This window comes from Bufo gargarizans, chromosome 7 (genome assembly GCF_014858855.1).
Source record: "Bufo gargarizans isolate SCDJY-AF-19 chromosome 7, ASM1485885v1, whole genome shotgun sequence".
In the NCBI taxonomy this organism is placed as follows: Eukaryota; Metazoa; Chordata; class Amphibia; order Anura; family Bufonidae; genus Bufo; species Bufo gargarizans.
The window spans coordinates 151,859,233-151,884,700 of record NC_058086.1 but is presented as its reverse complement, the minus strand read 5'-3'; the positions used below and the strand labels follow the sequence as shown (position 1 = coordinate 151,884,700).

The window sequence follows — 25,468 nt, the reverse complement described above, 5'->3', positions numbered from 1 at the left end:
AAGGCATAACCAAATTTTCAAAATGGCCCTCAGGGGTATTGAAGGCCGTCTTCCATTCGTCCCCTTCTCTGACCCTGATCAGGTTGTATGCCCCTCTTAGATCTAATTTGGAAAAGACTTTAGCCCCAACAACCTGGTTAAACAGGTCCGGGATCAGAGGAAGCAGATAAGGGTCACGAATTGTGATACTGTTCAGCTCCCTGAAATCCAGACAAGGTCTTAAAGAACCATCTTTTTTCTTAACAAAGAAAAAAACAGCGGCAACAGGTGACTTCGAAGGTCGTATGTGTCCTTTTCTCAGACTCTCAGAGATATAAGCACGCATAGCGATCCTCTCAGGTTGGGAAAGATTGTATAAACGAGATTTAGGCAGCTTGGCGTCTGGGATGAGATTAATAGGGCAATCGTACTCCCTGTGCGGGGGCAAATCCTGAACTCCACTCTCAGAGAAGACATCCGAAAATTCAGAGAGAAAAGATGGTACAGTCTTAGTAGCAACCTCAGAAACAGATGTCATGAGGCAATTCTCTCTGCAAAAGTCACTCCAACCATTTATTTGCCTCGCTTGCCAATCAATGGTGGGGTTATGTTTAGTGAGCCAGGGTAGCCCCAACACTAGAGGGGTAGGCAAACCGCTAAGGACGAAACATGACACATCCTCAACATGAGCATCACTCACAATTAAACGGATATTGTGAACTATGCCCTTTAATGATTTCTGAGAAAGTGGAGCGGAATCAATTGCAAAAAAACGGAATATCCTTTCCCAAAGTGCACACCTGGAAACCATGAGCTATTGCGAATTGACTATCAATGAGATTGACCGCTGCTCCACTATCCACAAAATCTCACAAAAACGGACAAAACGGGAACTACAAGCAAACGGAAAACCTTCAATTTCCGCCTCAACCCTGCCAATAGTAACAGACGGAACTTTTTTAAAAGATTTTTTCCTCTTTGTTTCTTTATTACTCCCAGAGAACTGCCTGAATCTCCTAGAGGGACAAATATTTGCCAAATGATTAATACCTCCACAACAAAAACAAACACTCCCATGCGGGCTGAATCTTCTATTGTCAGAAGCAATCAACCCCAGCTGCATGGGCTCCTGCTCAGAAGGGGCTGACAGCGACTGAGACCCCTGCGCACAGAATGGGACCGCTGCACAGTCCTGGGACCGAGTATGACAGGAAGGAGAGATCTCTCCTCTCTCTCTAAGACGCCTGTCAATACGAACGGCCTGAGACATAGCAGAGTCCAAAGAAATAGGCCTTTCATGAAAGGCAAATGCATCTTTCAATTAGTGTTGAGCGGCATGTCCCATATTCGAATTCGCGAAATTTCGCGAATATTCGAAAGAATATTCGTAAAATATTCGCGAATATTCGAAAGAATATTCGTAAAATATTCGCGAATATTCGAATTCGTTATTATTTCGCATATGCGATAATTCGAATTTTCGCATCGCATAATACATATTATGCGATACATTTTAACACTAAGGCTAGGTCTACACGACGACATTTGTCGCGCGACATTTTGTTGCACTAATGTCGCGCGACAATTTTTATAATGGCAGTCTATGGTGTCGCACGGCAACATGCGACATGCTGCGACTGCAACGCGACAGTCGCAGAAAATCCATTTGAGATGGATTTTTCTGCGACTGTCGCGTCGCAGTCGCAACATGTCGCATGTTGCAGTGCGACACCATAGACTGCCATTATAACAATTGTCGCGCGACATTAGTGCGACAAATGTCGTGCCCTATCTGTCGCGCAACTTTTTGTCGCGCAACAAATGTCGTCGTGTAGACCTAGCCTAACCCGACAAGCATCACTTCACTGTGTTGTCAAAATATACCATCGGATCTAAGTTTTCCGTACGTTAGTGAAAACTCAGTTCCGATGGTATATTTTAACTAACTAGGGTTAATAGCATTTTTCAAAAATTCGCCTATTAGCTGGCTGTTAGATAATTCGCCTATTCGCTATATTCGTTTATTCGCTACATAACCACCTAAAATATGAAGTGTGATGAGATTGTTCGCGCGCAAGTGCGCGCGCATTATAGGCGTGGTTTATCGCGAGTACGTCAGGGTCAATCAATAGCATTTTTCAAATTTTCGCCCAACCGCTGCCTGTTAGATAATTTGCCTATTCGATATATTCGCTTATTCTCTCTATTCGTTTATTCGCTACATGCACCTGCGCGCGCATCATAGGCGTGGTTTATCGCGAGTACGTCAACTCCATTTTAAAAGTGAATCTTCAACTCCTCACAAGAGAAAATGGTGGGCACAAGATTCCATGACGAAGAGGATGAACTGCTGCTAACCGTAAGTACAACACTTCATGTCATAACATTTTGAATGCATGTTCGCACCATATCTGTATAGTATAGTAATTATTAAGCAATAGTATGTTTACATATTCGCGCATGCGCAGTTATGCGCATATATACGCGCACTAAATATAACTTTATTTTTAATCATGTCTGATTAGATAATCATCATTATTGTAATAAGTATTGTTTTGACATCACAGCACTTTGTAAGAAGTATGTATGTATGTATGTATGGACAGCAAAGAAATATCATGCACATTGCATATACATTTTCCTGCCACACACTGCATACCACACACAAACACATAGTGCCAGATTTATGATCATCCCTTTTTACGGTAGCAGTTTATCCGTCAGTTAGCAGCTTTACAAAATTTGCACGTCCTTACGAAAAAGTCGCATGTTCTATTAAAAACTCTCATAAGGCCTCTTTCACACTTGCGTTGTCCGGATCCGGCGTGTACTCCACTTGCCGCAATTACACGCCGGATCCGGAAAAACGCAAGTGTACTGAAAGCATTTGAAGACGGATCCGTCTTCAAAATGCTTTCAGTGTTACTATGGCAGCCAGGACGCTATTAAAGTCCTGGTTGCCATAGTAGGAGCGGGGAGCGGGGGAGCGGTATACTTACAGTCCGTACGGTTCCCCGGGCGCTCCAGAATGACGTCAGAGCGCCCCATGCGATCACGTCATCCATGCGCCTGGGGCGCCCTGACGTCACTCTGGAGCGCCCCGGGAGCCGCACGGATGGTAAGTATACTGCTCCCCCGCTCCCCGCTACACTTTACCATGGCTGCCAGGACTTTAGCGTCCCGGCAGCCATGGTAACCATTGAGAAAAAGCTAAACGTCGGATCCAGCAATGCGCCAAAACGACGTTTAGCTTAAGGCCGGATCCGGATCAATGCCTTTCAATGGGCATTCATTCTGGATCCGGCCTTGCAGCAAGTCTTCAGGATTTTTGGCCGGAGCAAAAAGCGCAGCATGCTGCAGTATTTTCTCCGGCCAAAAAACGTTCCGTTCCGGAACTGAAGACATCCTGATGCATCCTGAAGGACGGACTGTCCATTCAGAATGCATTAGGAAAATCATGATCAGTATTCTTCCGGCATAGAGCCCCGACGGCGGAACTCTATGCCGGAAGAAAAGAACGTAGATGTGAAAGAGCCCTAAGATAAGCATGGTCCTCACTGGAGTGAACTAGCGCATTTTTTTTTTTTGCAACTTTTTAAATTGTTCCAATAGTAAATCTGTCTAGAGATTCATCTACATAAGAAAACACGTCCACTTTCATAAAACTGGCGAGCATAGTGCAGAGCAGGAGAAACTCGCAAATTTGTGCGCAGTTTTAGCGTTTGCTCATTTTCTTGCGACTTTTTCACTCCATTATTCTGACTTGAGCTAATGATAAATCTGGCCTCATGTCTTATTGGTCTGGAGAAAAATTACAAATTTCTTCCTGCCATTATTTGCTGGTTCATTTAGCGTTACCCAGGGTGCACCCCATATCGTACCGTCGCTTCACTAGACAGGTACATATCATCTCAGCTGGCCAATTTCACATTGCTCATACCCCACCCACATTTAATCGCAATACAATCCGATCTTATAACGTGAACATTAAATATAATATTTCCACCTTCTAACAAATACTTTTTGCTGTGTTTTGGATGATATTTATTAATAATCCTTGTATTTCCTAAATTTTGTAATACATGTTTGCATCTTTATCCTGCAGCGCATGTTGAAGAAGGGTTATGACCGGACCCGACAGCAGGCCGAGAAGAGGGCGATTGTCGTGGGGGTCGTCAAGGCCTTACAAAAAAAATTTGGGCGGACCCACGACGAAATGCAAATTGTTAAAAAATGGTCAGACCTGAAAAGGAGGCACCCGGACTGGATCAAAGAGCACAGTCAGAGAGTCTGCCCTGGTACTTTTTTTTTTTTTTATCACCCGTTACAAATTATTACTTATTTTTACCTGTTGTGAAATATAGCAAATCATCCCTTTACCTCATATATCTCTATCTCGCTGTGAGTGTGTGTGTGTATATATATATATATACATATATATATATATATATATATATATATATTTATCCACACAGTGCGGTAGTGATGTATGATGTAACCGGCTGATTTTGTACTTTGCACACACACACACATAATAATAATAAATATACAGGGAGTGCAGAATTATTAGGCAAGTTGTATTTTTGAGGATTAATTTTATTATTGAACAACAACCATGTTCTCAATGAACCCAAAAAACTCATTAATATCAAAGCTGAATATTTTTGGAAGTAGTTTTTAGTTTGTTTTTAGTTTTAGCTATTTTAGGGGGATATCTGTGTGTGCAGGTGACTATTACTGTGCATAATTATTAGGCAACTTAACAAAAAACAAATATATACCCATTTCAATTATTTATTTTTACCAGTGAAACCAATATAACATCTCAACATTCACAAATATACATTTCTGACATTCAAAAACAAAACAAAAACAAATCAGTGACCAATATAGCCACCTTTCTTTGCAAGGACACTCAAAAGCCTGCCATCCATGGATTCTGTCAGTGTTTTGATCTGTTCACCATCAACATTGCGTGCAGCAGCAACCACAGCCTCCCAGACACTGTTCAGAGAGGTGTACTGTTTTCCCTCCTTGTAAATCTCACATTTGATGATGGACCACAGGTTCTCAATGGGGTTCAGATCAGGTGAACAAGGAGGCCATGTCATTAGATTTTCTTCTTTTATACCCTTTCTTGCCAGCCACGCTGTGGAGTACTTGGACGCGTGTGATGGAGCATTGTCCTGCATGAAAATCATGTTTTTCTTGAAGGATGCAGACTTCTTCCTGTACCACTGCTTGAAGAAGGTGTCTTCCAGAAACTGGCAGTAGGACTGGGAGTTGAGCTTGACTCCATCCTCAACCCAAAAAGGCCCCACAAGCTCATCTTTGATGATACCAGCCCAAACCAGTACTCCACCTCCACCTTGCTGGCGTCTGAGTCGGACTGGAGCTCTCTGCCCTTTACCAATCCAGCCACGGGCCCATCCATCTGGCCCATCAAGACTCACTCTCATTTCATCAGTCCATAAAACCTTAGAAAAATCAGTCTTGAGATATTTCTTGGCCCAGTCTTGACGTTTCAGCTTGTGTGTCTTGTTCAGTGGTGGTCGTCTTTCAGCCTTTCTTACCTTGGCCATGTCTCTGAGTATTGCACACCTTGTGCTTTTGGGCACTCCAGTGATGTTGCAGCTCTGAAATATGGCCAAACTGGTGGCAAGTGGCATCTTGGCAGCTGCACGCTTGACTTTTCTCAGTTCATGGGCAGTTATTTTGTGCCTTGGTTTTTCCACACGCTTCTTGCGACCCTGTTGACTATTTTGAATGAAACGCTTGATTGTTCGATGATCACGCTTCAGAAGCTTTGCAATTTTAAGAGTGCTGCATCCCTCTGCAAGATATCTCACTATTTTTGACTTTTCTGAGCCTGTCAAGTCCTTCTTTTGACCCATTTTGCCAAAGGAAAGGAAGTTGCCTAATAATTATGCCCACCTGATATAGGGTGTTGATGTCATTAGACCACACCCCTTCTCATTACAGAGATGCACATCACCTAATATGCTTAATTGGTAGTAGGCTTTCGAGCCTATACAGCTTGGAGTAAGACAACATGCATAAAGAGGATGATGTGGTCAAAATACTCATTTGCCTAATAATTCTGCACGTAGTGTATGTGTGTGTGTGTGTGTATATCTAGATAAACAGCAATCATCAATCTGTATTAGGGCTGTTTCACACGAGCAGATGCCGTGCGTGACATCCGCTACGTGAATGACAGCCAAGACCCGATTCACAAGTGCTCAATTTCATAATTTATTTTTCTGAACTGACTTGAGGACCCATTCATCTCTAAGGGGGCCGCACGATGTGCGTCCCGTCTCCAGAAAAGCGGACCCGCACTTCTGGGTCCACATTTCAGTTCTTAAATTTTATTTTTATTTTTGCACTAAATATAACTTCGTCTTTTATGATGTCTGATTAGATATTCATCATTGTTGTAATAAGTACCCTAGACAGGTACATATCAGCTCAGCTGGCCAATATCCGATTGATCAGACCCCACATACAATCGCAATACAATCCGATCTTATCACATGAACATTAAATATAATATTTACACCTTCTAACAAATACTTTTTGCTGTATTTCTGATGTTATTTATTAATAATCCTTGTATTATTGTCCTCAATTGAGGCCAAGAATAGTCATATTATATTATTGACATTGACGTGCGGTCTTCAAAATGCGTCACGCACATTGCCGGTGTCCTTTTTTTTTTTTTTTGTGTGGGTGGATATGAAAAAGACATTACGGACGTTTAAATTGAGCCTAAATCCAAATGTTGTGTGATTTCAGGGCTTCCAGCGCCAACGGTCCGCCGCCGTCTAACCACGGCGGATTTGGATGTAGTGGAGGTCTCCACAGAGGAGGATGAGCAGGCGGGCCCCTCCCACAGTCCTCGAGGTGCCACCAACCCACCTGATGTGGGGATTGTTGTGGAGGTGTCAGGCGAGCCCGGACCCTCTCAAGGGCCAAAAACGTCTGGCCCAGCTCCTGCTGAGGAGGATACCACCACCCCAGCTCCTGAGGAAGAGGATCAGGCGCTGGTTACCACCCCGCACCAGGAGGGTAAATATGTGCACACATCATTGTAATTATGTATACATCACATATTTAGAAACATTAACCCTCAGTACCCAATGCCCATTTCTACTTTAACGCTAATTAAACATTTTTCTTAAATGTTAAACGGTATCTATGTTTGTGCTAATAACTTTAAAACGAGTTTACTGTTCACGGGCATAGTTCTATCTTATCGTTACACATTGTACTTCATGACAGTGGTAAAACATAGTCAAAATTTTAATGGCATCTTTGTTAACGAAGTAACTAATCTAAAAAAATATTAGAAACCACACACCCTCTATTTAATCCAAATTTATCCTATAAAGTCTGTTAACGATTTAATTGTCCAACGGTAATCTATTAAAATGTTAAAAAAATTAAAATTATTTGAACAAATTATAAATTACGAACTATTTTATTTGTAAACATTGTAGTGTTTAAATCATAAAAAAATCTTAAACGTATTACAAACAATATGTATATTTACAAACAGTTGTGCACAAAACCCTTAACTTTGGTCGCACAGCAGGCTTCCGACTGCAAGGAGCACAATATGGCTTTAGGCTAAAGGATTTAAATTAATGGTAATTGGAAGCTATGTCGCATGTTAAGAGAAGACGCCCTTATGTGACCCTAGAGTTGAAAACAAAAAAAAGTTATTTAATTAGGCAAACTACACCCCTCAATGAATATGCTAAGCAATTAGATCAATCCGCAATTTTACATAATGAGCCAACGATTGTCTTCTAGAAAAAACCGTTCAAATTGACAAAAAAAATAAATAATGAATTTACACACATTTTTTTTATTAAATAAGTGGTTACAGGACTAAATGCACCCCAGTGCAGTTCCACTTTTAGCATATAATTCACCTGAACACCACCACATATGTGAATTTATTTAATTGGCTGTAGAGTTGTAACAGCCAATATCAGCGCTTGCAGGGGAACAAAACACTGGTGTCCCCTGCTTCACCTCTAAGCCAACAGGTGCTGTCGTACAGTCTTTTTTAGCATTTGTCACCTCCACATGACACCTACTTACCCCCCCCCCCCCCTTCAGCTATGTAGCAGCAATGCTTATGTCTTTGAAATACGTCCAATAGGAGAGATCTAGACAGCAGGTGTTTGACAAATACCTGAAAAGGCCTTATTTTATATAATTGGCTAGCTGCTCTGGACTAGTAGATCGGCTATTAGACCACGGTTAATGAGCCATTTTGTCCCCAGGGCAAATATTTTATATTTGGCACAAAAATAGTACGGAGCAATTTTGAAAGTCATGAAACACTGCACCCTACAATTATATAGCAGGTGATGAAGATCATAAAATTAACAATAATAATGGGACAACAAAAACCACAGTAATATCAAACAACAGACATGCACAATAACTCTTTAATCTACATAAACTAATATTATATAACACAACAAATTTTATTTAAAACTACTAAAATGTCACTAAATAATCTAATATATAACTACATTTATTATGGTATACTTTAAAAATGACACTCAAATTCTCTGCACTTAACTACATACTACACACAATTCAATAAATGACTTATTGTTAATTGATATATTTATCTCTTGTGTTTTCATAACAGTAATCAAGAAAATTTCTGCTAAAATTGCTCTAATGCAAAAGAGGCATGGGAAAATCAGGCAATTAAGAGCCCTCATTCAAAAATCCCAAAGAATGCTGCAGGAATTTGAATGCCAATATGGGGAGGACCTGAAGGAGCTCGCAAGCCTGCAGGAAGAACTGCAAAAGTTCCCTTAATTTTATTCTAATTTTTTTGTTATTAAAAAAGTTTTCTTAAGTTATATTGATTCCATACTTTTTTTTTCTATAAGGTTATGTTTTTGTATAATTTTAACTGCAGACTTATCAGTAAAGGAGCCTTTAGTCCACGTTGAAAGTCAGCAGGGTTCGGACAGACAACAGCAGTAAGTACATCTTAATAGTGTAGTATAAGGCCTACACATAAATACGTTTTTTCATGACAGCAGCAGCAGGTAGTGTTGTATTATGAGGCATATACATAACAAATCAACTTGATCAAGACAGCAGCAGGTAGAGCTATAGTATTCTGAGGGCTACAAGTCACCTTTAAATGTACAGCAGCAGGAGCAGCAGGTATTTATAGTGTTTTATTATAAGGTATATACATAACAAATCAACTTGATCAGGACAGCAGCAGCAGTTATAGCTAATGTTATATTCTGAGGCATACAAGTCAGCTTCATCTGGACAGCAGCCGTTGGTAAAGTTAACATTGTAGGTTGATTTGTAAATTGAAAAATCAACTTTATCAGGACAGCTGATGGTGTTGTATAAGAACTTCACATAGCTACAAAGGACAAACAACTAGCTTGACATAACTCTGTATGATCATGACAGACAGCATCTGCAGCTGGTAGATATTAACGGTCGAGTATAATCTCATCCTAACTCAGCAGGACATGCTGCAGCGGGTAATGTGTATTCTCAAAAGGCTGAATGCTAACTCGCCATGATCAGAACAGACCGCAGCAGAATCCACAGTAGCTAGATATTAACAGTGGATTATATGGCCTACACATAACTCTCAATGATCAGGACAATAGAAGAAGTCAATGCTAACGGTGGAGTATAATGACTACAGAGAATTCTGAAGTATCAGGCCAAGATCAGCATGCAGTAGGTAAGTTAAAGTAGTATTCTAATTACTACACAAAGTTTGGCATAACTAAGCAGTACTAGAGAGTGTCAAGTTATTATATTTCAGCAGACAAAAAATTTTAACAGATGGGGATGTGGAAGACCGATTATAAAAGTATAAAAAAACAGATTGAACCCCCAAGTACAGCATGTGTATTCATCGCTTACATATACAATGTTGTCCTAATAAAATAAACTATCTAGATCAAAAAATTATAACAGTTCATTATTATTATATTTTATTGAAAAGGCCAATATAACATTGTACAAGGATAAACCAGGTGGTTGACGAAGTAAAAAAGCCATTGTCTATTCAAGATCTTCTCAAGGTTTTGTCTGAAACCTTAGATAACATTTATTGCTAGTATATTAGATAAGAGAAAGAAGTGAGTGGTTCGATTTTTGTATGGAATACTAGTGCCATCTAGTGTTAGGGTAAAATACTAGAGGGAGGTTATATTGATTATAAAGTGAGGTCACTAGTTAATGATAAAACTTGGCCAAGCCCTTTCTGAGATAGGATAAAAAGATGGTATGGGCTGACAGAAAGGATCGATCTCTAGAGCTCCATAGCTCTCTCTCTGAACATCATCAAAAGACCAGATCCAGCCCTGACCACCTTTTCAGTCATTGGAGGCAGCCATCTTAGAACCATTGAAACTGATTTTTGCTAGCTGACATTTTGGTATAGTATAACCTTACCTATATTTTATAGGATAAGTAATTTAATATAATACATATCTATCTATATATATATATATATATATATATATATATATATATTCAATTAACCATACTTTGTGTATAGTATCTGTTTTGGAATAAGATGGGGGTGTACCTGCAGCATCATCCTGAAAAATAATCCAATACAGGGATATTGAAAATATACTAGTGAAAGCACGGTATTATCTCCAAGGAACTGAATTCAGTTCTAGACCAGTATTGTTGATAATATATATATATCTTTATATAGATAAAAGATAAACCAGATTTGGGTTTAAACAAACATTTGTCGACTGAGAGAAATCAAGTACTAAATTGATTTTAAATATAATTGAGGGGTATTATTATAAGAAGGCATAGACTGTCAATCGGAGACAGCATAAATATTCTGACAGAGTCAGTTTAAAGATCTTCAGGAACCAGAAGCCATAATGGTTGCTCCTACCAGAGAGCTGATCAATCAGATTTACCTAGATGCTTGGAAATTTGCATACGGAACTGTCGTTCGTCCAGTTGTAATCTATGGAGGAACACAAACGTCTAATTCACTGCACCAGATATTTCAAGGCTGCAACATCCTTTGTGCGTCACCTGGGAGGTTACTGGACGTTATTAACAAGGAGAAGATTGGGTTGAGCCAAGTGAAATACCTTGTTCTGTATGAAGCTGATTGTATGCTGGACATGGGTTTTATGGAAGATGTAAGAAAATTGTTGTCAAGTCAAGGAATGCTCTGAAGACACCCCAGTAGCAGGACAGAACCTCCTGGGAGAAACCCACAGTCCTTCAACAGACAAGTAAGGAAATCCCAGGGAAAGATAAGTAACCCTGATGGGCAGATGCATTAGAAAATAAAGCAAGAATCTAATACCTGAGGAAGATATATTTTACCAAGGATTTAAGCCACCCTTTAGGCATCCGGGCCTTGGGATAGAAAGCCAGACAGGAGTTCTAAAAGAACAGTGTACGCTATTTCTGAGGAAAGGTACAACCTGTCTCTGAGTGCATTGTGAATTTACCCTCTGCGTATAACCAAGACCTAGAATCTGTTACGGTTTCATGACGCATTGTGGCCGCAGCGGTCGCAGTTTGTCACAGGCTAAACTGCTGGAACTTTTACAACTCATAGGCCATGAGCGCACAATGGTTTTTGTGAAAAACAAAAAGCTGGCGGATTTAATTGCAACATTTCTTTGTCAAGAAAAAATCCCCTGCACAAGCATTCACGGGGACAGAGAGCAAAGAGAGCGGGAGAATGCTCTGGGCGACTTCCACTCTGGACAGTGTCCTGTGATTGTTGCCACGTCTGTTGCTGCCAGAGGATTAGATATCGAGAACGTCCTTCATGTGATAAATTTTGACATCCCTGGCGATGTTGACGAATATGTTCACAGGATCGGCCGAACCGGACGCTGCGGCAACACTGGAAAAGCCATTTCTTTTTTTAATAAGATTGGTGATGACGAGCAAAAAATTGTCCGTGGACTAGTGAAAGTTTTAACCGATGCTCACCAGGAGGTACCTTGTGCCGGCATACATAATTCCTCTGGGTAGCCATCTTATATGCTTCTGGCATATGTAAAAAAACTGTGAACTCTCATCTTCCTGAAGCCGGGGTCACCTATGATATAGATGGACACTTTTATTACCACTACTCTGTGATGCCGGCTATAAAAGGTCATAAAGGCTATACCAGGCCCAGCTCATCCTGTCCTTTAAGATACACCCCGGTCACGTGAGGTCTCTGTGTGTGCGCAGACTCTGTCACAGACCAATAGGTCACAGCTCAGGGATCCGGAGCAATCGGATCCATAGTTCGTGACAGTACCTGCTTGGCTTGAAGAGATGGCGTTCAGTGCCCATGGCATGCCAACATTTAGTTCACAGCCAAGCAAATTTGCTTCAGTGGATAGCAGGAAGAGAGGTGACTTCCAGGAGGACAACAGTTACAGCAATGCTGGCATTTCACAACCTGCAGCGCAGGCGGCAGCGGAGGAGGACGAAGATTGGGGCTAGTCGGACGTGGTTAAGCAGATGAGACATTCTTACAGATTCAGTTTTACATGAAACAATATGTTGTATGTTTGTAAAAATGAGAATTTTGTTTATCGCACTCCAGTATTTAAGGTAGTAATTTGCCGTTAGGAAATTTACTTATTTTGGTTCATTGTAAATGGCTGCTCTGAAAACTTTAGAGCACTAAATTAAAGTTTTCTTTACTTTGAAAAAAAAAGACCGTAATTTATAATAGAAAATTATTGTTTAACGCACATTAATTAACCTTTGTGTGAACACACTATTACCTTTCAAATGTATTATTGAACAAAACTTTAGATTACAAAATACAAATCTACATTCAAAATGTATAATAAATATATATAGAGTATCAACCAAATTTTAACAAAAAATAAATTTATACTTTTGAAAAAGTATCTTTATATAAAAAAAAGTATCAAATTATCCATACTGTGATCCAAATTTCAACCTCAATAATACAATATTGCATATTAAAGTTTTCTTCAGTTATATTAGTTCCATTATTCAAAAAAATTTGAAACATCAAATGTGTCTGAAAAAAAACAACAACAAAAAAACAATTGATGAGTCAGCAAAGAAATAACTAGCATGATTCTGATATAGTGTCCGTTTGTTAAACTGGACATGTTGGAGCATAGCTTCCTCAAAAAAGACATCAACATGTGATGCAATGAGTAGAATCACTCACAAAATGGTGACATGGCTTCAAGATTATTATTCTGTCAGCAGGTAATTTTGAAAGATTAAAGTCTATTATTATATTACACTAGCATGTGAAAATAATCATTATATAATTGTCAAGAAGTAAGATTACATTTAAATGTATATATCTATATATACATGTGGCAATAACGCTCCATTACCAAAACCGGATTACCACACGGATGAGTATAACGCCAGTAACACCCAACCATGTAGAGAGGTCAACACGGAAGCCAGGCATCCTTTCCAGGACAACCGACAACACCATGTTAGAACCTAAGTCCGCATTAAAATAATAAATAAAACAAAAAACTTTCATTAGGTTTATCAATCAGTCTTGTACAATGTTAAGTGCACAAAACCTTTTGAAAATGGAAGGCCACATGCGGTCCCCACCTTGCTAAAGTAAGAACCACAACATGGACGCCAACAACCCAATTAAAGCAAAATTAAAATTTTTAAAATAAAATAAAACAAAATAAATTATTTTGGTGAATGAAGCGTAAAACCGCATGAATGTATTAAACGAAAACATTTTTATTCTATCTATATTCCAATCAAATTCTTGACAATATACGATGAATAGTGCACATTCACAAATATTAAACATGAACACCATTTTATGAAAATAATAATACTCAATACTTGTCATATTACAAGGGCTAATAAGTGGTCCATGCTGGTTCTCCTTTGCATGATCTTGAAAAAAAAAATTCCACAGTTAGATTTTAATAATTTAGTATATTTCAGACACATTACTTGGCAGCATTAGGCCAGACAGTAGCAGTAAAATAGTAACGCAACAGTAGAAGGCATACAAATCAAAGGGCCAAACAATTAAGGATAACTTACTGAAACTACCATTAAAACAGAAAAATCTGTTATCTAAAGGCCACACATAGCTAAACTAAACTCTGCAGGAACAGGGCAGACAAAAGCAGGTAAATGTAAACACCATAGTAAAAGGTCTACACCAAGTTCGCCTAACCCTGCAGGATAGGCAGCATCATAATTTAATGTTAAAATTGGAGAATAAAGAGTAATTAGAAATACATGTTCAGGACAGACAGATGCAGCATCAACTAGATGGAATTTTGAAATGGTTGAGCATAAGGTCTACACATAACTTGGCACAACTCAGTAGGAAATGCATAATCAACATTTAAATATAATGATGTAGTGTAAGGACTAAACAAAAATCAGCCTGATCAGTAAATTCAATAGCAGCATCAACAGGATGGAAGATGGAAAATGTCTAGTAAAAGGCCTAAACATAGCTCCGAATAACATATCAGGATAGTCAGCAGCACGTTCAAAGTTGGCAGCAGCAATGAGTACTGCTGAATGGGAAACCAACAGGCCATGGGAAGCCCATAAATTAAATATGACATGTCAGTCAGCAGCACGTTCAAAGTTGGCAGCAGCAATGTGTAATGCCGAATGGCAAACCAACAGGCCATGGTAAGCCCATAACTTAAAAAAAATGCAACTCTGACAGCAGCAGGTATTCAATGTGCTGAGGAAATTTGATGACATGCATGATAATTAAAAAATTTGGCATTCTAGAATGATTATTTTGATTATATTAAGATTTTGCTTCATAAATAAAAATTTATAATATATAAATAAGTAAATATATAAATAAATATTAAAAAAAAATTAAAAAACAACGTAGTTTTGGAGGGAGAGACAAGGAGAGGGATGGACAAGGGACCCTTCAACGGCCTGAACCGACAGCGGGGGCCAAGAAGTCACTGCCGATCCAGGACTCGTTCATTTTAATGAATGTAAGTCTGTCCACTGAGTCTCTGGACAGACGGGTCCGCTTGTCCGTGACCACCCCACCTGCCGCGCTAAATGTCCGCTCAGACAGTACGCTGGAGGGGGGGCAAGATAGTAACTCCAGCGCATACTGAGCGAGCTCGCGGCAGGTGTCCAGCCTGGCAACCCAGTACTCCATGGGGTCGTCGGTGCTCATGCTGTCGGAAGCACCAACGGACCCCATGTAGTCTGCCACCATGCGGGCCAGCCGCTGGTGGTGACTGCTGCTGCTGCTGCTGGTGGTACTGGGTCGCGCAGACTGGTAGAACGACCGCATCTCACCCATAAGGTCACCTGCTCGGCTGGTGCTGCTGGGGCCAGCCACCTGCTGGGTGAGATGGGCGGGGAGAACTAGAGCGTGAGGCCGAGGGTTGGCCTGCTCCAGACGCTTGATCAGACAGGCCCGCAGTTGATCCATACGGGCCTGTCTACGGCTGGCTGGGATGAACTGCTCCAGTTTCCCCTTGCAGCGAGGGTCTAAAAGGGTGGCCAACCAATAATCTTCCCTCTCCTTGATTCTCTTGATCCGGGGGTCCCTCCGGAGGCATCGCAGCATGTGGGCAGCCATAGGGAAGAGGACAGCCCGCTGTGACTGTTCATGGCTGCCCAGGACCATGACTTCTTGGTCCTCCTGCTGCTGCTGCTGTTGCTGCTGCTCCCGTTCGGAGCTGCCCCACCCCCGGACTAACGGTGCCCCCAACACCGTCTCTCCCTCCTGACCAGGCCCAGACTGCTGGACGTCTACAAATTCTTCCTCCTCCTCCTCGTCTTGGGCCTGGTCTTGTTGGAGCATTGCTGCCTCCTCTTGCTCCAACAAGGCACTCTCCCCAGCCTCGAGCAGGCGATCTAGTGTCCTGTCCAGCAGGAACACTAAGGGGAGCATGTCGTTGAGGCCGACATGCTCCCCGCTGACCATCTTGGTCGCCTGCTCGAATGGGGCCAACACGTGGCAGACCTGCTGTATCTGCCCCCACTCCGCATTAGTGATGTATGGGAGTGGTTGTGCTGGCCCTGGAGTGCCTTGGTCCAGCAGGTATTCCCTCACCGCCCTTCGCTGCTCCCACAACCTCTCCAGCATGTGGAGGGTGGAGTTCCACCGCGTCACACTGTCCACAATCAGCCTGTGAGGTGGCAGGCTGTTGTCCTGCTGTAGTTTGGACAGGGACGCGGCAGCAGTTGGGGAGCGTCTAAAGTGGCTGGCAATCCTCCGTACCCTTGGCACAATGTCACTCAACCCTTCGTATGTCCGGAGGAATTTCTGCACAACTAGGTTGAGGACATGTGCCATGCAGGGCACATGTGTCAGACTGCCAGCTTGGAGGGCGGCGAGGAGGTTGCTGCCGTTGTCACAGACAACCATACCTGCCTGGAGCCTTCGGGGTGTCAGCCACTTCTGGACCTGATCCTGTAGTGCGGCCAGAACGTCAGGTCCAGTGTGTCTCCGTTCCCCTAAGCTCACAAGCTGGAGCACGGCCTGGCAGCGGACGTGCACCACACTCGCGTAGCTACGGGGACGCTTGCTGGGGGGCTCAGCAGTGGTGGAGACAGTGGCTTGTGGGGGGAGAGCAGCAGTTCTCCCCTGGACACCCCGGGGCGGCACCACAAACTCAGATGCCGCCGTTCCCTCCCCGGCGCCTCGGAGGGAAACCCAATGGGCAGTAAAACTGATATAGCGTCCCTGCCCATGCCTGCTGGTCCAAGCATCCATTGTCAGATGCACCCTGTCACTGACAGCATGATCCAGCGACAGGGATACCTTCTGCACAATGTGCTGGTGTAGGGCAGGGACGCCAGTCCTGGCAAAGAAATGGCGGCTGGGGACACGCCATCTGGGTTGTGCCTGCTCCAACATCTGCCGGAATGGATTGCTGTCCACAAGATTGAAGGGCAGCAGATGTTGGGCGATAACCCTTGCCAGGAGCCCATTGAGTGAATGCACTTGTCGGTCCCCGGGGGCATAGGGCGCGGTGCGTTCGAAAAGGTCAGCAACCGTGGGCTGGCGCCGGACGGCAGTGGAGGACATAGAGGAGGGTGCGGTGGAGGCAGAGGTCTGGCTGCCGGTACCAGTACCTCTAGGAGAGGGAGCGGGGGAGTGGGAACGCCTTGTTAGAAGTGGTTGGGGTGGCTGCAGAACAGTGGCAGGAGTTGCTGTCCCCTGCACACTGCTGGTGGCGCCACTGCTATGACCACCCCGCATCTGTTCCCACTCCCGCCAGTGGTTGACTCGTAAGTGCTGGGTGAGGGCAGTGGTACCCAGCCGAGCCGCAGACCTCCCTCTACTCACCCTGGCATGGCACAGATTACAAATGCCAATTGTGGCATCATCTACTGCCAGGGTGAAGTAAGCCCAAACAGGCGACTTACGTACCACCCTCCTGTCAGATGGGGCGGTGCTGACTTGCGCCTGCTCGGGCTCGATGCGGACAGGTGGATCTGGCTGCTGCTGCCTCCTCCTACTGCCATTACCAGTGGAGCCCCTGACGCTGGGCTCACTGGCAACCTGTCGCACCATTTGTCTCTGGTGCCTACCTTCCTCCTCATCAGTGCTGCTGATTCCTGACAAGGGAGGTGGCACCCATTCTCTGTCACCCTCCTCTTCATCCCCCGATATGTCAGACACAGGGCCAACCAGTGGTGCACTGAGGGGAACAGCAGACGTGGGGCCCCTGACCTGGCTCCTCTGTCCCCTCGCTGACGCCTGGGTCTGACTAGGTGTGGGGTTTCGCTGGCTGAAACCGCCCGCACCTGTTGGAAGGGATGTCACTGGGGTGCATACAGGTGGTACCCCCTCCATCTCCTCCTCCATCCCTTCCATAAGGTCCTGACCCTCAGGACTGAAGTGCAAATCAGCCTCCTGCATTACCTCCCCCAAGGTGTCCCTCTCACTGTCGCTGTCAAACAGGAGCAGGGACGATTCTTGGGGGCTGGGGGTTGGTCCTACAGGAGACGAAGTGCAGCTGCTGCTCGGAGCCGGGGCAGAGGACTCTGTGGCACTGGCTTGTGCCACAAGAGACACAACTTCCTCGGCATCCTGAGAGGAAATTCTCCTGCTGCCAGTGGCAAAAAAATCCCGAATAAGGCGGACGCCCCTGACACCTGTGTCCGCACCTCGGTGGGTAGAGGAGCGGCCCCGTGCTGGCAGCTGTCCAGCACTGGGACCAACTACTCTCCTACCCCTGCCGCTCGATCGTGAAGACCTCATTATTATTATTTTTTTATTTATACAAAAATTAAATTATATGATTTAGGGAACAAGTTTATTGGGATGGGGACTGTCGCACAATAAAGAAAACCAAATTTATATATGGTAAATCAACGTAAATATATATTTTATTTTAAACTAACAAAGGACATAGACACTGACAATACACCGAATAACCAGTAAAAGAAAAAAAAAGAAAACTAATAAACTTTTTTTGTCTTTTTTTTTTTTTAACTAACAAAGGACGTAGACACTGACGCGGACAAAAAACACGGAATAACCAGAAAAAGAAAAACACTAAAACTAATAAACTTTTTTTTGTCTTTTTTTTTTTTATCTAACAAAGGACGTAGACACCGACGCGGACAAAAAACACGGAATAACCAGTAAAAGAAAAACACTAAAACTAATGAACTTTTTTTTGTCTTTTTTTTTTTTAACTAACAAAGGACGTAGACACTGACACGACACAAACTAAACAGTAATAAACGAAAACTAATAAACTTTTTTTTTTTTATTACAAACACTATACTAAACTAGAAAACAAAAAAAAACAACTAAAGCCTACACTATAACTAACCTACACCGTTCACTAGAAACTATCAGCTAACTAATCTATTCACTAACCTGAATAAATTATTATATTTCTCCTAACTATGCCCTACACTGCACCCTGCACTAGAAACTATCAGCTAATCTATTCACTAACCTAAATAATTATATTTCTCCTAACTATGCCCTACACTGCACCCTGCACTAGAAACTATCAGCTAACTAATCTATTCACTGACCTAAATAATTATATTTCTCCTAACTCTGTGCCCTAATCTTTATCCTATCAGCTACACTATTACCTAACCTAAATAAATGATTATTTTTCTCTAACTAGGCCCTACACTGCACCCTGCACTAGAAACTATCGGCTACACTAATCTATATAAATGATTATTTTTCTCCTAACTCTGTACCCTAATCTTTATCCTATCAGCTACACTAACCTACCCTATCTAAAACTATGAGATTAAATCGTTTTACAATTTGCTTTTAAAAAAGCAAAGCACTGCACAGTTCCAAGATCCTCTCTCAATCACCACCACATGAAACTGCACAAAATGGCTGCCGTGACAAAATCTTATATAGTAATGGGGTGGGCAACTTTCTGATTGGTTGCTAGGGATGTTGCTAACCTGTTGGACTCCTTCTCATTGGCCCACAATCTAAAATGAGGGAGGGATTAGTGTCCTCACAAAGTGCCGATATTCGCATGTGCGCTAATAAAATCGCCTTACGAAGATTCGCAGCTCAATTCAATCACTAATGTAAGAATGCAAAGCCCTTTGCCTCTGTTCTGGGACAAGTGCCGATATTCGCATGTGCGCTAATAAAATCGCCTTACGAATATTCGCGCCTCAATCACTTTCTAGGCACTGTGAGTAAGATCTGAGCTTTTGGACTTTTGGGAATCAATCGAGATACAGTGGGGGGTGATGACAGTAGTTGACAGAGTACAGATCAATGTCATCTGTAAGGTGGAAAGTAAAATAAAAAATACGAATATTCGTAAATCGAATTTTACGAAGTTCTACGTATTCGCGAATATGGTGCTATACTATATGAATGCACAGGCCTTTGCCTCTCTGTTCTGGGGACAGGTGTAGATATTCGCATGTGCGTTAATAAAATCGCCTCACGAAGATTCGCAGCTCAATTCAATCACTAATGTAATGCAAAGCCCTTTGCCTCTGTTCTGGGACAAGTGTAGATATTCGCATGTGCGCTAATAAAATCGCCTCACGAAGATTCGCAGCTCAATTCAATCACTAATGTAAGAATGCAAAGCCCTTTGCCTCTGTTCTGGGACAAGTGTAGATATTCGCATGTGCGCTAATAAAATCGCCTTACGAAGATTTGCAACTCAATCACTTTCTAGGCAATGTGAGTAAGATCTGAGCTTTTGGACTTTTGGGAATCAATCGAGATACAGTGGGGGGTGATGACAGTAGTTGACAGAGTACAGATCAATGTAATCTGTAAGGTGGAAAGTAAAATAAAAAATACGAATATTCGTAAATCGAATTTTAGGAAGTTCTACGTATTCGCGAATATGGTGCTATACTATATGAATGCACAGGCCTTTGCCTCTCTGCTCTGGGGACAAGTGTAGATATTCGCATTTGCGTTAATAAAATCGCCTCACGAAGATTCGCAGCTCAATTCAATCACTAATGTAGGAATGCAAAGCCCTGTGCCTCTGTTCTGGGACAAGTGTAGATATTCGCATGTGCGCTAATAAAATCGCCTTACGAAGATTCGCAACTCAATTCACTAATGTATGAATGCAAAGCCCTTTGCCTCTGTTCTGGGACGTGCCGATATTCGCATGTGCGCTAATAAAATCGCCTTACGAAGATTCGCGCCTCAATCACTTTCTAGGCAATGTGAGTAAGATCTGAGCTGTTGGACCTTTGGGAAACAATCAATTATATGTGTACTGTAATTTTGTGTAAAAAAAAAACAAAAAAAAAAACAAAAAGAAAAACGAATATTCGTTTTTACGAATATATAGCACTATATTCGAAATATTCGCGAAATCGCGATATTCACGAAAAAAATTCGCTTTTCGAATATTCGCACTCAACACTACTTTCAATCCCTCTGAAAGACCATGGCAAAATTGACTTCGGAGTGCAGCATAATTCCAACCAGTATCAGCTGCCCATCTCCGAAATTCTGAGCAGTATATCTCTGCGGATTGTTTACCCTGGCATAAGAGACGTAGTCTAGACTCCGCCAGAGCAATACGATCCGGATCATCATATATCTGACCCAGGGCTAAAAATAATTCATCCACTGAACGGAGGGGCCGTGCCCCCTCCGGCAGCGAAAAGGCCCAGGACTGAGCGTTACCCCTGAGCAGCGATATAATGATCCGCACCCTCCGTTCCTCATCACCAGAGGAATGGGGAAGAAGGCGAAAATGGAGTTTGCAAGCCTCTCTAAAACGCACCAAATTCTCACTACCCCCGGAAAACGTATCCGGGAGCGAGATCTTAGGCTCAGAACAAACTCCATGAACGCCAGCTGAACCGGTCACTTGAAGCTGAGAAAAAGTCCTGTGGAGATCAGCTACCTCCAATGAAAGACCCTGAAGGCGTTCAGCCAAAAGTGAAACCGGATCCATGCTTGAGACGGTTATGGCGGCTTATAATGTCACGGACGGTGTACAGGAAACAAGGCAAAGCAACATGCATAAATGACTCGCTGGATCCAAAAGCTAAGGAACCAAAGGGAGACCCCTGCAGAAGACCTGGCACTTTCCCTGGCTGCTCAGCCTATGCAAAGATCCGAATGGTGGAAGTTTGCATATCCACGTACCTTGACTATATAACCCCTGAGCACCCTACAATAGTGAGGGGACACGACCACCGGCTCCCTACACAAGATACGGAGGGAGTCAGGGTCACCTGGGATACAGCAAACATAAAATAACAGATAAATGTTCAACACTTAACTTTGTAGCAGACAGGAGAACAAGATCAGCATGCACACACACTCCAGGAAGAAGTATAAGCCGCCCAGAAAAGCATTCTGGGGAGGAATTTAAAGGGAAGCAATTAGTCCAACACATGACAGCTGAGAGAGGCTAACGAGATGAGGAACTGAATAGCACAACAAAGAAACTCAAGGAGGAGGTTCTGAAAGGCCTCTGTCAGAGCTTCTCAGCTGTCTGGTTGTGACAATAAATTTACATACACCCATTCCGAAGGCTGAGACCCTTGATGGATGCCGGAGTAAAGTGCAGTAATTTACCTACTGGCGGGCACAACTAAACAACCACGCCTTACCTGTTATTACCCTTAAACAGGGGTGCACAACCCACGACCCACATGCGGCCCCCAGAGCCAAGGTTTGCGGCCCCCGACCTCCTAGACAGAAACACAGATGATCGTGTGATAAGCCACACGACAGAGCATTACAGCTCATAAAAGATTAAAAAGTTCCAAACGTATAAACCACCACGTGCGCTAAATCCCCCAAAAAGTGTCTGTTCAGGCTTGGTTATTAAAGTGTTGAGCAATAAGTGCTCTCCCCACTAGTAAGGGAAGGTGCTCACTGGTTATTACTTGGCGCCTGTAACTGGGGGGCAGGAGGGGGTAATCTTTTATATATATATATATATATATATATATATAAATATATATATATATATAAAAATGAGTTTCTGTCTGTCTGTCTAGACGTCTAGACGTTCTTTATGCATGACCAAACGACTGGACCGATCATCACCAAATTTGGCACACAGGTAGATCAGGTGTCCGGGAAGGTTTTAGATCAGTTTCAGCTCTCTAGGATGTACCGTTCCCAAGATATTCCCAAAAAATGAGCCCCCCCAATACAAGCCTGCAGGTCTTTCTCTTCAAATCCCAACTGCTATAAACACAGTTTTACTCCAGGTTTCCATAACAACCCAGCCATTTTTCTTTACTGCTTAAAGGGGCAGGCAATGTGGAGGTCACTTTTTTTAAAGAAGGCGAAAATGGAGTTTGCAAGCCTCTCTAAAACGCACAAAATTCTCACTACCCCCGGAAAACGTATCCGGGAGCGAGATCTTAGGCTCAGAACAAACTCCATGAACGCCAGCTGAACTGGTCACTTGAAGCTGAGAAAAAGTCCTGCGGAGATCAGCTACCTCCAATGAAAGACCCTGAAGGTGTTCAGCCAAAAGTGAAACCGGATCCATGCTTGAGACGGTTATTACTTGGCGCCTGTAACTGGGGGGCAGGAGGGGGTAATCTTATATATATATATATAGATATATAAATATATATATAAAAATGAGTTTCTGTCTGTCTGTCTAGACGTCTAGACGTTCTTTATGCACGACCAAACGACTGGACCGATCATCACCAAATTTGGCACACAGGTAGATCAGGTGTCCGGGAAGGTTTTAGATCAGTTTCAGCTCTCTAGGATGTACCGTTCCTAAGATATTCCCAAAAAATGAGCCCCCCCAATACAAGCCTGCAGGTCTTTCTCTTCAAATCCCAACTGCTATAAACACAGTTTTACTCCAGGTTTCCATAACAACCCAGCCATTTTTCTTTACTGCTTAAAGGGGCAGGGGCAGGCAATGTGGAGGTCACTTTTTTTAAAGGGGCGGGCACAGTGGAGGTCACTGTTATTAAATGGGCGGGCACTGTGGAGGTCACTGTTATTAAAGGGGCGGCGCTATAAAGGTCCTTGTTAAAGGGGCGGGCACTGTGAAAGTCACTGTTAAAGGGGCGGTCACTATGAAAGTCACTGTTAAAGGGGTGGTCACTGTGAAAGTCACTGTTAAAGGGGCGGTCACTGTAAAAGTCACTGTTAACCACTACAGGACCGCCGCACACAGGATCGCGTCCTGGCGGCGGCCCTGTTATTCCCCCTGGGCGCGTCCTCTCGCGAGACGCGAGGTGTCAGGCAGAGCCAGCCGCCGCATGCGCACTGCGGTCTGGCAAAAGTTAAAGGAGTATTTCGTCACCAGCCTGCCAGCCAATGATTATTGGTGGCAGGCGGGTGATTTTCAAAGAAACGAATCAGAAGCCATTTAACACCTTAAATTTATAAATATAAGGTGTTAAATGGCTTCTGTGCTCCTCTGCTGGTCCTTTTCTTCGGTTGGTCCCAGCAGAGGAGAACACATCACAGTGAGTACACCAAACAGTACACTTAGCCCCCAGATCATCCCCCATCACCCCAATTAACTCTTGATTGCCCCTGTCAATCACCTAGTGAAAGGGAAAAAAGTGGTCAGTGTAAACTGTCACTTTTTTTTTCCACTAGTATTGACGGTTAGGTGGTGTTCAATAAGTTTTTATTGAGTTATAATAAATGAGGACAGCACAGTTTACAAAGGCGCGAATAGCGCATTCACAGTATTACAAATAATAACAACATAGTGCAGAGGAAAAGAAAAGAAAAGGCGTACATGGTAAAACAAGTGCAGCACATTCTGAGTCCATATATATGAAGCAGCATAGCCGGTGAGGACTACAGTGACAATGCAACTCTATCAGAGTATAGAAACCGGTAGAGGAGTGGCATAACGGCTGGATAGCCACGTGACCCACTGATTATGTATACGTATTCTGGTACGTACATTCTCTGCAAAAACCATTTCACAATGCATGTGCTCATTAACAGATTGCACTACCGCAGCTACCTCTGGAGACTGCGCCAACTTCCACTGGCGGGCTATAACATTCCTAGAGGCGCTGAGTACATGTGCCACAATCTCCCTTATCTTGGGAGGGGAGTTTTCCAAACCTATACCTAGGATTGACAGTTCAGGAGAGAGAATTATTTGTGTGGCAGTAACTTCTCTAAGGAGAGATCCAACACTTGACCAAAAAGGGGTAACTGAGGGACATGACCACCACATGTGCAAGGGAGTACCTACCATCCCGCAACCTCTCCAGCAAAGGGGGGAGTAACCCGGGACCAAGTGAGCCAGTCTATTGGGCGTCAGGTACCAACGCAATTGAATCCGCCTAGCCTGCTCAACATGGTTAATACATCTGGTGCACTTGTAGGACCAGTGTAAGGCTGCGTTCCATTGCCGTACAGAGAATATTTTCCCCAGCTCCAATTCCCATCGGCGGGCGAAGGGTTGATTAACCTCTAATTCCGCAGGGAGGATGGCAGCATAGAATGTAGAAATTTTAGGCCTATGGGGGCAAGACTCCCTAATAAAGAGCTGGAAGGAGTTAGGAGTTGGGAGCTGACGGTCAGCCAATGAGTTTAGAAAATGCCGGATTTGTAAAAATTGATAAAAGCAGGAGTTTGGTAGGGCGTACTTGGCGTGCAAGGTGGCAAATTCCACTAGAGCATTCTCAGAGTACAAGCAGCCAAGGTATTCAATACCCTTAGCCCTCCATATGCCTAGGGACAGATCAGGGATATGATATTCCAGCGCAGTCAAAGGGGCAACATTTAAGGGCACATTGAATAATCGGAAAGAATCTAGAAGCTGCTTCCAGATATACATCATAGCCCGAGTGGTGTAGAGTAAAGGGGAGAATTGGACAGCTTTCAGACTACAGGCTGCAAGCAGAGCTCTCAGAGAGCGGGATTTTACAAAGGATTTTTCTATCTCATGCCATTTTTGGGGAGAGGTAGGGGACCACGATTCAAATGCCTGTTCCGCCAGGTTTGCTAGGTAATATTTGTATAGATCAGGTACTCCCAATCCTC

At 43.1% G+C, this 25,468-nt stretch overlaps 1 pseudogene; it reads left to right on the top strand.

Annotated features, from left to right (window-relative positions):
- The first annotated feature begins 9,262 nt into the window (after positions 1-9,262).
- Positions 9,263-12,489, top strand: LOC122944208 (annotated as a pseudogene).
- The last annotated feature ends 12,979 nt before the right edge of the window (positions 12,490-25,468 follow it).